At 32.9% G+C, this 18,419-nt stretch overlaps 1 protein-coding gene across 9 annotated transcripts in view; it reads right to left on the bottom strand.

Annotated features, from left to right (window-relative positions):
- The window catches only part of Grip (Glutamate receptor interacting protein), a 347,975-nt gene that overhangs the window by 155,063 nt on the left and 174,493 nt on the right, over positions 1 to 18,419 (bottom strand). Inside the window, exon 1 of one of the 9 annotated variants that reach the window (XM_076410460.1) lies at positions 2,590 to 3,122. The exons of 4 other annotated variants lie outside the window; for them this stretch is intronic. The gene's annotated coding sequence lies outside the window, so the exon portion shown is untranslated. Of the gene's footprint in view, positions 1 to 2,589; positions 3,123 to 18,419 lie in introns of those variants that run through there. 4 more of the 9 variants (XM_076410462.1, XM_076410454.1, XM_076410458.1 and 1 more) reach the window with 4 other exon arrangements.

Below are 18,419 nucleotides of genomic sequence, written 5' to 3'. Positions count from 1 at the left end.
AAAAGCGTGGGAAAACGCAACCGTCGGCTGGCAAGGTTATGGTGTCGGTATTTTGGGATGCGCATAAAATAATCTTCATTGACTACCTTGAAAAAGGAAGGACCATCATAAGCGACTATACCATAGCGTTATTGGGCCGTTTGAAGGACGAAATCGCCGGAAACGGCCGCATTTGAAGAAAAAGAAAGTGCTGCTTCGCCAAGACAATGCACCATGTCACAAGTCAGTGAAAACGATGACAAAAATTAATAAATTGGGCTTTGAATTGCTTCTTCATCCACCGTATTCTTCAGATCTGGCCCCCAACGACTATTTCCTGTTTTCAGATCTCAAAAGTGCTCACTGGGTAGAAATTTTCGTCGAATGAAGAGGTGATCGTCGAAACTGAGGCCTATTTTGAAGCAAAGGACAAAACGTACTACAAAAACTGTATCGAAAAGTTGGAGGGTTGCTATAATCAGTGTATCACCCTTAAAGGGAATTATCTTGGATAAAAAAAAACTAATTTTGTCAAAAAATGTCAATTGATATGTTATTAAGATATATAAATATATAGTTATATAAAGATATAAAGATACATTGATATATAAAGATATATAAAGATATGTAATGATATATGAAGGTATATAGAGATATATAGAGATATATAAATATATCTAAAGATATAAAAAGACCCATAAAGATGTATCTTGTCGCATCAACAACAACAACAAAAGAACACGAGGACCCATCGGGAATTCTGAATATTTTCCCTGTTATCCCGACGCCATTCCCAACAAATCAAAATTGAATTGCTTGCCAGGTATGGGCCGCCGGCCCGTTATCGTATCCTTTTTGTCTGTTATCCCCCAAAGTGCACTAGAGTCCTCTCGATATATCATCCGGCAGTCCGGATAAGTTTCGGCCATAAAACATTTAAATTATTGTAGAAAATTTACGTATACAAATTGAGGTGTGACGTCAGGCCGACGAACAAAAGAAGCGGGACGAGAAAAATCGAGGGAAGGTCCGAAAGGGGGCCCCGGTCCTTTTTTTTTCTCGCGGCCGAACGACCGGAGATCTATGGGGCCATCATGGTTTTTATTTTCATATTTTTTCCTGGTGCTCTCTCCCGAGACCCCGAAAATTGTTTGAAATATCGCCGGGCGGACCGGGACGTTGGGTTCGCAAATTTAAGCCCGAATTCCGTTGATTACAATATGCATGAAGCCCCGGCCAAGTGGATTGTCTTTTTTTGCTCATGTGTGAGAAGTTTTATTTAATTTACATGAAAACTTATGGCAGTCCAACACATAACAATACTTTCGCTGTCCGCGACATGACGAATTATGTGATATTTTCTTAAATTATGATAATCTGGTCTTGAGAACTATCGGATGAAACCCATTGAACTAGTCGATTGTCAAGAAAGTAGTTCATTGAAAATAGTAATTACATTTTCAATTAAATATATGCTTCGACTATTTTCTCCATTCGTGATAACAGACACAGATGTACCAATTCCTTTCTGTGCTGGTTTTGAGAGAGGAAAGGACTATAGAGATCAGTCCACTTTAAATAATTATGGAATAATGTCGTATTTTACTATTTGGAAAGTAACAATGACATAATATATAATAATAAATATAATTGGTTTACTTCTGTTTCGTTGGAATGCATTTTTAACCATGTTATAAGTGAGACGTATTCCTTCTTGTCCTAATGTTGGAAAAGAAAAGAAACTTTTCATTTTTCAAGTTAATAATGATTACTACAATGGACACACAGGTCGGGAAGGAAATATAAACAAGAACTGATTTGATGTATGAAAGAAAAAGATTGTCTACTATAACATCTTTAGTTTGGATGGACTCCACCATACAGACAAAAGAAGAAGTTAATACATGGTGGAATCATGTACAATTGTGATTTGAATAGTAACACAGGAAGTAACAATGGCTAAAGTAATCTTTGTTTCTTATTTAACTACCAAGTCAGGGTTATGACAGTGAAAACAACTAAAGGTTACTATATAATTAATATAGGATAATTGTAGAAAATGATATTGTACAGTTTGAAAGATTTGTGGGCATATATATGTGTGTATTTGCTCAGAATAAATATCAGCATTTGGTTAGAATGTATGAGGAGAGAATGAATGCTAACTGTTTTGCAGATATGGCAAATGCATCAGAGAGAATGCAGTGATTATATCTAATTTTGTCAAGTAAAATTTACATACGTAGTAATAGAAGAAACTAGTGATATCAAAATGACTTGATAAGAAAATACGAAGCAACGAAGAAAACAAGAACTAACCGTAAAACCATGATTATTACATTACTTGGATATTTAATTGTTAACTGAATGGATTAGGCTTCTATAGATTACCACTACATAAAAAAACGTACCTAGAACTCTACCTCTGTACCTACTCTAACCTATAACAATTCTGGCTCTATAATTAACTGAGAATTGACAAATATAACTGAAGATTTTTCTTATTTGTACTAAATATGTTATATCTAACTTATTGGTGTAAGGTTTGATTGAGATTTTAGTTAAATAAATCATAACTTGGGAGTTTTATTATCGTCTTATAATAATTACTTTATGGTTCCGAGTTTTCGAATGGTGGTAGTATACTTGGCATGTAGAAGATCACTTCAGCTGAGCGATTTCCTACAGCAACTGTAAAATTAAGGTCTTAAAATAGTGATTTTCGGAAATTTTCTGGTTCTGGAACAATCACGCCTCTGTTTCAGCTTTCTATTAATAAATTCGACTCGACCGGCCGAGCTGGAGGCGATTGAAGTTGACGAACGACCCGTCGAACGTCGAATTCACGGAAAACCAAGACCAAATCTCATCGCCGGGGGGAGGAATTGTGATTAACACTAACCGCATCGACGAGATCCGATACACTGCTGACTCACTACACAGTCAGTCCGGCAGGAGCGACAGAAATAGATCCTTTTATTTGGTTCCGGCTATTTCCGAATCACCACCACATTCCAGCGGGGACGCACAACGAAAGATCATGTCGCACGGGCTCGGGAACGGACAATAACGCGACTTACGCACACACGGACGCACGGAACGATGTTTCGCGTCGATTTTCCACCGATTTTCACAGACACACTGAACGGTTAGCCACTGGCGGTGAGGCGAGTTGGGACGGGCTGTTTATTTTTGGACGCAGTCATCGTCGTGGATCCCGATCGGAGGCGAGAGCAGCACGTGCGTACCTTGTCTGTCTTTTTCATCATCGTCATCGTCACCGTGGCGAGAGTTCACGCGGAATGGGTGGGGGGAGGGGGTGTTTAAGCTACTGGGAGATTGTAGAAGACTCCCTCTTACGTCTGGTTGTAGAAAGTAACAGGGCAATTGAAAAGTCCCCGACCTGACACATAGATGTGGCTACTAGAATTAAATCCATATGTTTTTTAGTTAGCCCTAACCCTCCAAAGGTGCGTGTATAAATTTGACAGCTGTTGGATCATTAGTTTGTGAATTATAGCATTTCGAGTAAAGCAACTTTTGTTGCTGTGAAAAAAATGAATAAAAAGGAATTTCGCGTGTTGGTAAAATATTGTTTTTTGAAGCGAAAAACATGGTTGAAGACACTGCCTCAGGAAAATCAACCTTCAAGGATTGGCATGCTAAGTTTAGACGTGGGGAAATGGACACCGAAGAGGGTGAACGCAGTGGATGACGAAAAGGGGTGTTATCGACGAAAACATTTTTAAAAATCCACAGAATGGTTTTGAATGACCGTAAATTGAAACTGAATGAAATAGCAGACACTCTAAATATATCAACTGAACGTGTACATCACATCATTCACGAATAATTGGGTAAGAGTAAGCTCTGTGCAAAGTGGATGCTGCTCGAGCTCACTTTTGATCGAAAATAACGACGAGTTGATGGTTCGGAACAGTGTTTGAAGATGATCAAGCGTAATAAACCCGAGTTTTTGCATCGATATGTGACAGTGGATGAAACAGAGCTCTGTCATTTCATTCCGAAGTCCAAGAGACAGTCATATGAGTGGACTGCACACGATCAACCTGCTCCAAAGCGTAGAAAAATGCAACAGTCGGCTGGCAAGGTTACAGCGTCTGTATTTTGGGATGCGCATGGAACAATCTTCATTGACTACATTGAAAAAGGAAGGACCGTCAACAGCGACTATTATATAGCGCTATTGGACCGTTTGAAGGACGAAATCGCCGAAAAAACTGCCGTATTTGAAGAAAATGAAGGTGCTGCTTCACCAAGACAATGCACCGTGTCACAAGTCAGTGAAAACGATGACAAAAATCCATACATTGGGCTTCGAATTGCTTCCTCCTCCGCCGTATTCTTCAGATCAAATTTGACATAAATGATTATAAGAAATAATGTTAAAAAACAAATTTCAAGTGTTCAGGCGAGAAGAATAGTAGATGTAAGCCTGCTGGAACTTATTACTGGTGATGTTAGAAAGACGCCAATGATATTATGAGCGCCGAGTTTTGTATGACTTTAAGTGTCTTAAGATGTTAGAGGCAGCGTTGTATAGGAGACAGCCATAGCACATTTTGAAAAAAAGGATGATCGATAGATAAATTTTCTTTATAGTTTTTTGATTTAGAATCTATGCGACGATGTCTATCCATCGGAATGTATACTTCCACGTGAGCCAACGATAAAATATGACCCCCAGGAATCTAAATCGATCCACTGCGGGGATAAAAATACTGTTAATGATGTACACGAGAACATCTGTGTTTGCTCAGAGAGAAATTGACGACTGGGGGCTTTAGAGGGAAGATGTGGAACCCAATGGAAGAAGACCTTGATGACTTGAGTCGTATCTGCACAGTCTGGTGGCAAAACAAATCTAAGATGTTGCACGGATAATGTAGACACATTAATCCCATATGTCTTATTTGTTTATATTATTCTACTTATTGTAATAAAATTTGTTATATATTTATGGGGACGTAGTAAAAGTTTTACGATGTACTTCGGAGTGGCGTTTAGCGACTCGATAGCTCGATACGTTAATTTTAACGTGTAACGAACTGAACGAGAATGAATTTAAATGGTTCCTTCGGATATCTCTAACCGCTCTGCGCTATCGCTTGTTTGACTTTTCGGCTAGATTTATACGGTTTCTCACCTGCACTGCTGAGAGTTACCGTTAAGGGGTGGCGTGCGATCTAGCCGTTATTTAATTCATCTTATTTTCGTATCTTCAAAGCTACAAGAACATGTCCTTGCGAGGATTTTCCAAAATTTACATTATTTTCGGAGATATCAGTATTTTAGTCGAATGCTCGAAAGGTAAATATAAAACGCTCAAGATACACGCAATTTTAGTGCGAAACAAAATCGTGTTAAATTCCTTTAGAACGTATATGTTTCACGATATGTGACTTAAACAGAAATTCATTAATTGCTTGAAAATGCACCTTAGGTTGGACGCCTTTAAAACAGAAGGCTGTATAAAAATTATCATACTATCATTCGATTCAGCTTAAAATTACTTGTAACTGATGTAATTTGCAATAATATGTCATTATTTTAACAGAAATGGCAGCAAACAAATTGAAAATGACAGAAAATAGCAAATATTTACGACAATATATATGAAAAGAGAGTCAAAAATTTTCAATATGCGATTATTTCAAAGGATATGGCAGCAAAAATGATGAAAATGGCCAAAAATCGCAAATTTTCACGACTATGTATATGGAAAAAGGTCCAAAAATGTTTAGCTCTCAGATAATGATGAAACTATTAAAATGTATTTTAACCTGAAAAGAACGAAAGTCTATGTAAAATGCGTCAAAATTTATGGTTTTTAAGATATGTGACGTAAAGAAATTTGTTCATTTATTAAAAATACACTTTTGCTTGTCTAACATAAAAACTTGAGTTTATATAAAAACTATTAAAATACCATTCGATTCAGCTTAAAATTCTTTATAATCAAAATAATTGTCATTCATTTCTCATTATGTAAACAGAAATGGCAGCAGAAATATTGAAAATGGTAGAAAATCACAAATTTTTACGACTATATATAGAAAAATTGTTAAGAATTTTTAACCCCCCAAATAAAGATAAAACCTTCAAAATACACGTATTTTGGTGGCAAAGAAACGAAAATCCATGTAAAATTGCTTTATGACGTGTAGGTTTTAAGATATTTGACATAAAGAGAAATGCAATCATTTTTTGAAAATATATTTTTGTTGCATAACTTTAGAATTGACGGTAACATAACAATTATTATAACAGCATTCGATTCAGTTTAAAATTCTTTATAATCCCTGTAATTTTCATTAGTCTGCGATTATTTCAAAGGATATGGCAGCAAAAATGATGAAAATGGCCAAAAATCGCAAAATGTCACGACTATGTATATGGAAAAATTTCCAAAAATGTTTAGCTCTCAGATAATGATGAAACTATCAAAATGTATTTTAACCTAACAAGAACGAAAGTCTATGTAAAATGGGTCAAAATTTATGGTTTTTAAGATAGGTGACATATAAAGAAATTGGTTCATTTATTAACAGTACACTTTTGCTTGACTAACATAAAAACTTGAGTTTATATAAAAACTATTATAATACCATTCGATTCAGCTTAAAATTCTTTATAATCTAAATAATTGTCATTAATTTCTCATTATGTAAACAGAAATGGCAGCAGAAATATTGAAAATGGTAGAAAATCACACATTTTTACGACTATATATATGGAGAAATTGTCCAAAATTAAAATAAAAACCTTATTTAACCAAAACTAAGATAAAACCTTCAAAATACACGTATTTTGGTGGCAAAGAAATGAAAATCCATGTAAAATTGCTTTATGAGATGTAGGTTTTAAGATATTTGACTACCATTCGATTCGAGTGTTAGGGGGTTAAGCTTCTAGTCTGATCATATGCCATGACCTTCTAACCGATCTATTGCTTATACAATTAAGTTTCCTCCATTCAATAAAACAAGATGTCTGTAGTTTAGTAATATAACAATTGCCTAATTATTATTGTCTTAGCAATTGGCGATTTTTCATCAGAATATTATCCTATTTACTCCTAAAGAGCTAAACACCTAAAATACTCCGCTGCTGAGACAATAATTTTATAAAAACACTGCATATATTTGCGCGCGCAACAATAATTGACAAAATCGTTTGTTTCTCTCTTCTTTTTACCGAAAAATGAAGCCGTACTAACTTACCGACGACAATAAAAACGAAATAATCCCACTGGAAAGCGTATTAGGCTTCACAAAGGGATAATTTACGAGGTGTTGCCGGTGTACATGCGTGTGCGTGCGGACCTTTCGGATCGTCATCTCTCTGTTTCGCAGGTGTGGCTACTCTAATAATAGAAAAACGATTCCGACTAACCGGAGGCGAAGCGTGATGGAGAAGCCGGGTTCAGGTAAACAACTGCCGATCTATATTTAAAATTAAACGAGCAGGTATCGCGACTGGAACTTTAAAAGCGCGTTTATTCTTGTTCTGGTGCTTTGAAAGTTTGTTTGAAACCTTGTTGGATGGTTATTGTTGGCATTCTTTAAAACAATGACGAAATTGGTAAAAATATTGTTATATTTCATTTCGAGATCATTGAACCTCATATACTCATCATCGTTATAATACAAGGAAAGAAGGAAAGCTAGAATGGTTACAGTATTCGTTTATTCATTGTGAGGATATGTAGTAGTCATTCTACAGTTTTTTTCCAAATAACCTATATAAATCGTTAATTGAAAAGTCCCCGGTTTACCATAGTAAAACATATTTTTTGTTGGCAAAATTTTTGGCACCGATTATAGCGACCCTCCAAATATTCGCTACCAATTTTGTAGTACGATTTACCCTTTGCTTCAAAATTGGCCTCAGTTTCGGAAATCACCTCTTCATTTGACGAAAATATCTCCCAGCGAGCATTCTTTTGAGATCTGAGAACAGGAAGTAGTCGCTTGACACGGTGTGTTGTCTTGGTGAAGCAGCACCTTCTTTTTTTTCAAATGCGGTCGTATTTCGACGATTTCGTCCTTCAAACGGTCCAATAACGCTATGTAATAGTCGCTGTTGATGGTCCTTCCTCTTACAAGGTAGTCAATGAAAATTATTTCATGCGCATCCCAATATGCAGACGCAAGGACCTTGCCAGCCGACTGTTGCGTTTTCCCACGCTTTGGAGCGGGTTCATCATGAGCAGTCCACTCGGATGACTGTCGACTGCACTTCGGAGTAAAATGTTGGAGCCATGTTTCATCCATTGTTACATATCGACGCAAAAACTCGGGTTTATTACGTTTGATCATCTTCAAACAGTGCTCCGAATCATCAACTCGTCGTTGTTTTTGCTGAAAAGTGAGCTCGCGTGGCACCCGCTTTGCAAAGAGCTTTCTCATACCCAAATGTTCGTGAATGATATGATGTACACATTCAGTTGATGTATTTAGAGTATCTTCAGTTCCAATTTACGGTCATTCAAGATCATTATGTGCAGTTATTTAATGTTTTCGTCGGTAACAACCTGTTTTGGGCGTCCACTGTGTTCACCGTCTTCGGTGCTCATTTCACTACGTCTAAACTTAGTATACCAATCCTGGATGATTGATTTTCTTGGGGCAGTGTCCGAAAACTCGGCATCAAGCCAAGTTTTTGTTTCAACTGTATTTTTTCCCTTCAAAAGGAAATATTTTATCAATACACGAAATTCCTTTTTATCTATTTTTTTTCGCAATAACAAAAGTTGCATCATTCATCATTTGAGTCAATCAAAATGCTATAATTCACAAACCAATGATCCGACAGTTATCAAATTTGTACACGCATCTTTTGAGGTTTGGAGCTAACTAGAAAACATGTGGATTTAATTCTAGTAGCGCCATCTATGTGCCAGGCCAGGGACTTTTCAATTGACTTGTTATTTTCCTATATCTGTGTTTTTACGTGTTCCATTCAGCGAAGTTTTGCATCAAGGTTCATTCCGAGATACTTGAGGTTGTTTTTATATGTAATGACAGTATTATTTATATATATTGGTATTTGTGGGGTTTGATTATATGTGAAATGTGCATGCCCAGATTTACCTTCATTAATTTTTATTTTCTAGGTTCGGGCCTAATTATTAATATGGCCACTTGCCTTTTGTAATTTTTGTGTAGTTTCTTCCCTATTTTTTTGGACAGCAAGAACCGCAGCATTATCAGCAAATGTAGCTATCACGATATTTCTTATTTGCGATATATTCCATGTACACTCATTTAATGTAGAGTAGGCCTCTTGTTGTTTGACTTTAAATATTCTGACTGTGATTCTGCTGTTGGATCATGATAATTCTAGCATTTTCCAAACGTCTGGGACACGTTTTAGTTGAAATACTGCATTGATCAAGTTGGTGAGTTTTATAATACCCTTTCGTGGCAGTTTTTGTAGCAATTGTCCTAGCCATTGTTTAGATCTCCGCAAAATTATCTTAATGATGGAAAGCTGACTTGGAAGGAAGCTTTTTCTTAAAGAATCAATTGGTCAAATTTGTTACAGAAATGTCAGAAATGAACTTCATGGATCACTGATTATGTACTATACAGTAGGTTTATCAAATATACATTATAAATTAGGAAATGACCGAACCTCACAATCAAACTAGTAACAGGAGAAATCTGATGTAATGAGGACGATAGAACATAAATTGTAGTATAAGTTGCAATATTACTGTGAACTAGGATATCGAATTGCAGAGGTCCGTAAAATTTCAATAACCAAAGTATCTATTTATTAAAGTATATCAGCAGAAAAACTATATTCTAGACATATAATTCACCACGTTCGTCAATACATTAGCCGAAAATCCACGAGAATATTTATAGAAATTTTTATTCAACAAGATTACGATTTAATTTTAGATATTTCGATTACAAAAGAGCGAAGTATACTTTATTGACTTCTCTACCAGATATCTTATGTTATTGCGTCCGTTCCAAATGCTTTGATCGCCGATACCCGATTATTTCTCAATAAAAACATATATTTTTCGACCGGCATAGCACTCCTCTGATCTATTAACGAGGAATCAATGAAGCCATAATATTTTTTTTGTAAATATTTCAACGCTGAGCTCAGTTTCTAATGGACCGTTTATCTGACGGGGTATCGTTTAAAAGCGTATTAGTTTTAAATAAAAGTGAATATATATAATAATGTTTTGCTTAATGTTTTCAAGTTTATTTTTTGGAACATTCCGTAATTTGTTGGTAGCTATGTGTCGTGTGGAAATGGAAATTCAATATACGAATATTAGAGACCTGGCTAGAAGATTTATACGAGTTTTATCTTTGTCCGAGAGGTGAAATGTTTTGACACTTTTTCCATATATATAGTCGTGAAAAATTGCGATTTTCTCTTTTATCTCCACTTTTATCTCTCTTTTTTCGCCATTTCCGCTCACTTAATGGCAAGTTAATGAAAATTACAGGATTTGTGAAGAATTTTCCGCTGAATCGAGTGGTGGTACTATAATTTTTATGCATTCATTAGATTTTAAGTTATACAAAGAAAAGTGTCTTTTCGAAATATGAGTGGATGTCGGTTTATGATACATATCTTGAAAACTATACATTCTAAGCAAATTTAAAATGGATTTTCGTTTTTTTCACAATAAGTTACATGACACTTTTTCCATTATTTAGTTAATGAAAATTACAGGATTTGTAAAGAATTTTCAGCTGAATCGAATGGTAGTACTAAAATCTTTATGCAGGCATTAGATTTTAAGTTATACAAAGAAAAGTGTCTTTTCGAAAAATGAGTGGATGTCGGTTTATGATACATATCTTGAAAACAGTACATTCTAAGCAAATTTAATAAGGATTTTCGTTTTTTTCACAATAAGTTACATATATTTTGGGAGTTTTATCTTTATCCGAGAGGTGAAAAATTTTGACACTTTTTCCATGTATATAGTCGTAAAAAATTGTGATTTTCTGCCATTTTCAATATTTTTGACGCCATTTCCGCTCACTTAATGGCAAGTTAATGAAAATTACAGGATTTGTAAAGAATTTTCAGCTGAATCGAATGGTAGTACTATAATCTTTATGCAGGCATTAGATTTTAAGTTATACAAAGAAAAGTGTCTTTTCGAAAAATGAGTGGATGTCGGTTTATGATACATATCTTGAAAACAGTACATTCTAAGCAAATTTAATAAGGATTTTCGTTATTTTCACAATAAGTTACATATATTTTGGGAGTTTTATCTTTATCCGAGAGGTGAAAAATTTTGACACTTTTTCCATGTATATAGTCGTGAAAAATTGTGATTTTCTGCCATTTTCAATATTTTTGACGCCATTTCCGCTCACTTAATGGCAAGTTAATGAAAATTACAGGATTTGTAAAGAATTTTCAGCTGAATCGAATGGTAGTACTATAATCTTTATGCAGGCATTAGATTTTAAGTTATACAAAGAAAAGTGTCTTTTCGAAAAATGAGTGGATGTCGGTTTATGATACATATCTTGAAAACAGTACATTCTAAGCAAATTTAATAAGGATTTTCGTTATTTTCAAAATAAGTTACATATATTTTGGGAGTTTTATCTTTATCCGAGAGGTGAAAAATTTTGACACTTTTTCCATGTATATAGTCGTGAAAAATTGTGATTTTCTGCCATTTTCAATATTTTTGCCGCCATTTCCGCTCACATAAAGGCAAGTTAATGAAAATTACAGCATTTGTAAAGAATTTTCCGCTGAATCGAATAGTAGTACTATAATTTTGATGCAGGCATTAGATTTTAAGTTATACAAAGAAAAGTGTCTTTTCGAAAAATGAGTGGATGTCGGTTTATGATACATATCTTGAAAACTATACATTCTAAGCAAATTTAATATGGATTTTCGTTTTTATCACAATAAATTACATATATTTTGGGAGTTTTATCTTTATCCGAGAGGTGAAAAATTTTGACACTTTTTCCATAGTCGTGAAAAATTGTGATTTTCTGCCATTTTCAATATTTTTGCCGCCATTTCCGCTCACATAAAGGCAAGTTAATGAAAATTACAGCATTTGTAAAGAATTTTCCGCTAAATCGAATAGTAGTACTATAATTTTTATGCAGTCATTAGATTTTAAGTTATACAAAGAAAAGTGTCTTTTCGAAATATGAGTGGATGTCGGTTTATGATACATATCTTGAAAACTATACATTCTAAGCAAATTTAATATGGATTTTCGTTTTTTTCACAATAAGTTACATATATTTTGGGAGTTTTATCTTTATCCGAGGGGTGAAAAATTTTGACACTTTTTCCATGTATATAGTCGTGAAAAATTGTGATTTTCTGCCATTTTCAATATTTTTGACGCCATTTCCGCTCACTTAATGGCAAGTTAATGAAAATTACAGGATTTGTAAAGAATTTTCAGCTGAATCGAATGGTAGTACTATAATCTTTATGCAGGCATTAGATTTTAAGTTATACAAAGAAAAGTGTCTTTTCGAAAAATGAGTGGATGTCGGTTTATGATACATATCTTGAAAACAGTACATTCTAAGCAAATTTAATAAGGATTTTCGTTTTTTTCTTAATGAAAATTACAGGATTTGTAAAGAATTTTCAGCTGAATCGAATGGTAGTACTATAATCTTTATGCAGGCATTAGATTTTAAGTTATACAAAGAAAAGTGTCTTTTCGAAAAATGAGTGGATGTCGGTTTATGATACATATCTTGAAAACAGTACATTCTAAGCAAATTTAATAAGGATTTTCGTTATTTTCACAATAAGTTACATATATTTTGGGAGTTTTATCTTTATCCGAGAGGTGAAAAATTTTGACACTTTTTCCATGTATATAGTCGTGAAAAATTGTGATTTTCTGCCATTTTCAATATTTTTGCCGCCATTTCCGCTCACATAAAGGCAAGTTAATGAAAATTACAGAATTTGTAAAGAATTTTCCGCTGAATCGAGTGGTGGTACTATAATTTTTATGCATTCATTAGATTTTAAGTTATACAAAGAAAAGTGTCTTTTCGAAATATGAGTGGATGTCGGTTTATGATACATATCTTGAAAACTATACATTCTAAGCAAATTTAATATGGATTTTCGTTTTTTTCACAATAAGTTACATATATTTTGGGAGTTTTATCTTTATCCGAGAGGTGAAAAATTTTGACACTTTTTCCATATATATAGTCGTGAAAAATTGTGATTTTCTGCCATTTTCAATATTTTTGCCGCCATTTCCGCTCACATAAAGGCAAGTTAATGAAAATTACAGCATTTGTAAAGAATTTTCCGCTAAATCGAATAGTAGTACTATAATTTTTATGCAGTCATTAGATTTTAAGTTATACAAAGAAAAGTGTCTTTTCGAAAAATGAGTGGATGTCGGTTTATGATACATATCTTGAAAACTATACATTCTAAGCAAATTTAATATGGATTTTCGTTTTTATCACAATAAATTACATATATTTTGGGAGTTTTATCTTTATCCGAGAGGTGAAAAATTTTGACACTTTTTCCATATATATAGTCGTGAAAAATTGTGATTTTCTGCCATTTTCAATATTTTTGACGCCATTTCCGCTCACTTAATGGCAAGTTAATGAAAATTACAGGATTTGTAAAGAATTTTCAGCTGAATCGAATGGTAGTACTATAATCTTTATGCAGGCATTAGATTTTAAGTTATACAAAGAAAAGTGTCTTTTCGAAAAATGAGTGGATGTCGGTTTATGATACATATCTTGAAAACAGTACATTCTAAGCAAATTTAATAAGGATTTTCGTTATTTTCACAATAAGTTACATATATTTTGGGAGTTTTATCTTTATCCGAGAGGTGAAAAATTTTGACACTTTTTCCATGTATATAGTCGTGAAAAATTGTGATTTTCTGCCATTTTCAATATTTTTGACGCCATTTCCGCTCACTTAATGGCAAGTTAATGAAAATTACAGGATTTGTAAAGAATTTTCAGCTGAATCGAATGGTAGTACTATAATCTTTATGCAGGCATTAGATTTTAAGTTATACAAAGAAAAGTGTCTTTTCGAAAAATGAGTGGATGTCGGTTTATGATACATATCCTGAAAACAGTACATTCTAAGCAAATTTAATAAGGATTTTCGTTATTTTCACAATAAGTTACATATATTTTGGGAGTTTTATCTTTATCCGAGGGGTGAAAAATTTTGACACTTTTTCCATGTATATAGTCGTGAAAAATTGTGATTTTCTGCCATTTTCAATATTTTTGACGCCATTTCCGCTCACTTAATGGCAAGTTAATGAAAATTACAGGATTTGTAAAGAATTTTCAGCTGAATCGAATGGTAGTACTATAATCTTTATGCAGGCATTAGATTTTAAGTTATACAAAGAAAAGTGTCTTTTCGAAAAATGAGTGGATGTCGGTTTATGATACATATCTTGAAAACAGTACATTCTAAGCAAATTTAATAAGGATTTTCGTTATTTTCACAATAAGTTACATATATTTTGGGAGTTTTATCTTTATCCGAGAGGTGAAAAATTTTGACACTTTTTCCATGTATATAGTCGTGAAAAATTGTGATTTTCTGCCATTTTCAATATTTTTGACGCCATTTCCGCTCACTTAATGGCAAGTTAATGAAAATTACAGGATTTGTAAAGAATTTTCAGCTGAATCGAATGGTAGTACTATAATCTTTATGCAGGCATTAGATTTTAAGTTATACAAAGAAAAGTGTCTTTTCGAAAAATGAGTGGATGTCGGTTTATGATACATATCTTGAAAACAGTACATTCTAAGCAAATTTAATAAGGATTTTCGTTATTTTCACAATAAGTTACATATATTTTGGGAGTTTTATCTTTATCCGAGAGGTGAGAAATTTTGACACTTTTTCCATGTATATAGTCGTGAAAAATTGTGATTTTCTGCCATTTTCAATATTTTTGACGCCATTTCCGCTCACTTAATGGCAAGTTAATGAAAATTACAGGATTTGTAAAGAATTTTCAGCTGAATCGAATGGTAGTACTATAATCTTTATGCAGGCATTAGATTTTAAGTTATACAAAGAAAAGTGTCTTTTCGAAAAATGAGTGGATGTCGGTTTATGATACATATCTTGAAAACAGTACATTCTAAGCAAATTTAATAAGGATTTTCGTTATTTTCACAATAAGTTACATATATTTTGGGAGTTTTATCTTTATCCGAGAGGTGAAAAATTTTGACACTTTTTCCATGTATATAGTCGTGAAAAATTGTGATTTTCTGCCATTTTCAATATTTTTGACGCCATTTCCGCTCACTTAATGGCAAGTTAATGAAAATTACAGGATTTGTAAAGAATTTTCAGCTGAATCGAATGGTAGTACTATAATCTTTATGCAGGCATTAGATTTTAAGTTATACAAAGAAAAGTGTCTTTTCGAAAAATGAGTGGATGTCGGTTTATGATACATATCTAGAAAACAGTACATTCTAAGCAAATTTAATAAGGATTTTCGTTATTTTTCTTTATCCGAGAGGTGAAAAATTTTGACACTTTTTCCATTATTTAGTTAATGAAAATTACAGGATTTGTAAAGAATTTTCAGCTGAATCGAATGGTAGTACTATAATCTTTATGCAGGCATTAGATTTTAAGTTATACAAAGAAAAGTGTCTTTTCGAAAAATGAGTGGATGTCGGTTTATGATACATATCTTGAAAACAGTACATTCTAAGCAAATTTAATAAGGATTTTCGTTATTTTCACAATAAGTTACATATATTTTGGGAGTTTTATCTTTATCCGAGAGGTGAAAAATTTTGACACTTTTTCCATGTATATAGTCGTGAAAAATTGTGATTTTCTGCCATTTTCAATATTTTTGACGCCATTTCCGCTCACTTAATGGCAAGTTAATGAAAATTACAGGATTTGTAAAGAATTTTCAGCTGAATCGAATGGTAGTACTATAATCTTTATGCAGGCATTAGATTTTAAGTTATACAAAGAAAAGTGTCTTTTCGAAAAATGAGTGGATGTCGGTTTATGATACATATCTTGAAAACAGTACATTCTAAGCAAATTTAATAAGGATTTTCGTTATTTTCACAATAAGTTACATATATTTTGGGAGTTTTATCTTTATCCGAGAGGTGAGAAATTTTGACACTTTTTCCATGTATATAGTCGTGAAAAATTGTGATTTTCTGCCATTTTCAATATTTTTGACGCCATTTCCGCTCACTTAATGGCAAGTTAATGAAAATTACAGGATTTGTAAAGAATTTTCAGCTGAATCGAATGGTAGTACTATAATCTTTATGCAGGCATTAGATTTTAAGTTATACAAAGAAAAGTGTCTTTTCGAAAAATGAGTGGATGTCGGTTTATGATACATATCTAGAAAACAGTACATTCTAAGCAAATTTAATAAGGATTTTCGTTATTTTCACAATAAGTTACATATATTTTGGGAGTTTTATCTTTATCCGAGAGGTGAAAAATTTTGACACTTTTTCCATGTATATAGTCGTGAAAAATTGTGATTTTCTGCCATTTTCAATATTTTTGACGCCATTTCCGCTCACTTAATGGCAAGTTAATGAAAATTACAGGATTTGTAAAGAATTTTCAGCTGAATCGAATGGTAGTACTATAATCTTTATGCAGGCATTAGATTTTAAGTTATACAAAGAAAAGTGTCTTTTCGAAAAATGAGTGGATGTCGGTTTATGATACATATCTTGAAAACAGTACATTCTAAGCAAATTTAATAAGGATTTTCGTTATTTTCACAATAAGTTACATATATTTTGGGAGTTTTATCTTTATCCGAGAGGTGAAAAATTTTGACACTTTTTCCATGTATATAGTCGTGAAAAATTGTGATTTTCTGCCATTTTCAATATTTTTGACGCCATTTCCGCTCACTTAATGGCAAGTTAATGAAAATTACAGGATTTGTAAAGAATTTTCAGCTGAATCGAATGGTAGTACTATAATCTTTATGCAGGCATTAGATTTTAAGTTATACAAAGAAAAGTGTCTTTTCGAAAAATGAGTGGATGTCGGTTTATGATACATATCTTGAAAACAGTACATTCTAAGCAAATTTAATAAGGATTTTCGTTATTTTCACAATAAGTTACATATATTTTGGGAGTTTTATATTTATCCGAGAGGTGAAAAATTTTGACACTTTTTCCATGTATATAGTCGTGAAAAATTGTGATTTTCTGCCATTTTCAATATTTTTGCCGCCATTTCCGCTCACTTAATGGCAAGATAATGAAAATTACAGGATTTGTAAAGAATTTTCCGCTGAATCGAATGGCAGTACTATAATTTTTATGCAAGCATTATATTTTAAGTTATACAAAGAAAAGTGTCTTTTCGAAAAATGAGTGGATGTCGGTTTATGATACATATCTTGAAAATTTTACATTCTAAGCAAATTTAATATGGATTTTCGTTTTTTTCACAATAAGTTACATATATTTTGGGAGTTTTATCTTTATCCGAGATGGTGAAAAATTTTGACACTTTTTCCATAGTCGTGAAAAATTGCGATTTTCTGCCATTTTCAATATTTTTGCCGCCATTTGCGCTTACATAAAGGCAAGTTAATGAAAATTACAGAATTTGTAAAGAATTTTCCGCTGAATCGAGTGGTGGTACTATAATTTTTATGCATTCATTAGATTTTAAGTTATACAAAGAAAAGTGTCTTTTCGAAATATGAGTGGATGTCGGTTTATGATACATATCTTGAAAACTATACATTCTAAGCAAATTTAATATGGATTTTCGTTTTTTTCTTAATGAAAATTACAGGATTTATAAAGAATTTTTCGCTGAATCGAATGGTAGTAACATAATTTTTATGCAGTTATTATATTTTAAGTTATACAAAGAAAAGAGTCTTTTCGAAAAATTAGTGATTTTCGCTTTATGATACATATCTTGAAAATTTTACATTCTAAGCAAATTTAATATGGATTTTCGTTTTTTTCACAATAAGTTACATATATTTTGGGAGTTTTATCTTTATCCGAGGGGTGAAAAATTTTGACACTTTTTCCATAGTCGTGAAAAATTGTGATTTTATGCCATTTTCAATATTTTTGCCGCCATTTCCGCTCATATAAAGGCAAGTTAATGAAAATTACAGTATTTATAAAGAATTTTTCGCTGAATCGAATGGTAGTAATATAATTTTTATGCAGTCATTAGATTTTAAGTTATACAAAGAAAAGTATCTTTTCGAAAAATGAGTGGATGTCGGTTTATAATAGATATCTTGAGAACTATACATTCTAAGCAAATTTAATATGGATTTTCGTTTTTTTCACAATAAGTTACATATATTTTGGGAGTTTTATCTTTATCCGAGAGGTGAAAAATTT

This window comes from Rhynchophorus ferrugineus, unplaced genomic scaffold (assembly GCF_030347505.1).
Source record: "Rhynchophorus ferrugineus isolate W39M unplaced genomic scaffold, kcgeb_rfMv2 rfM7, whole genome shotgun sequence".
Lineage (NCBI taxonomy): Eukaryota > Metazoa > Arthropoda > Insecta > Coleoptera > Curculionidae > Rhynchophorus > Rhynchophorus ferrugineus.
The sequence above is the reverse complement of the archived record's forward strand: the minus strand, read 5'-3'. Positions and strand labels throughout refer to the sequence as shown.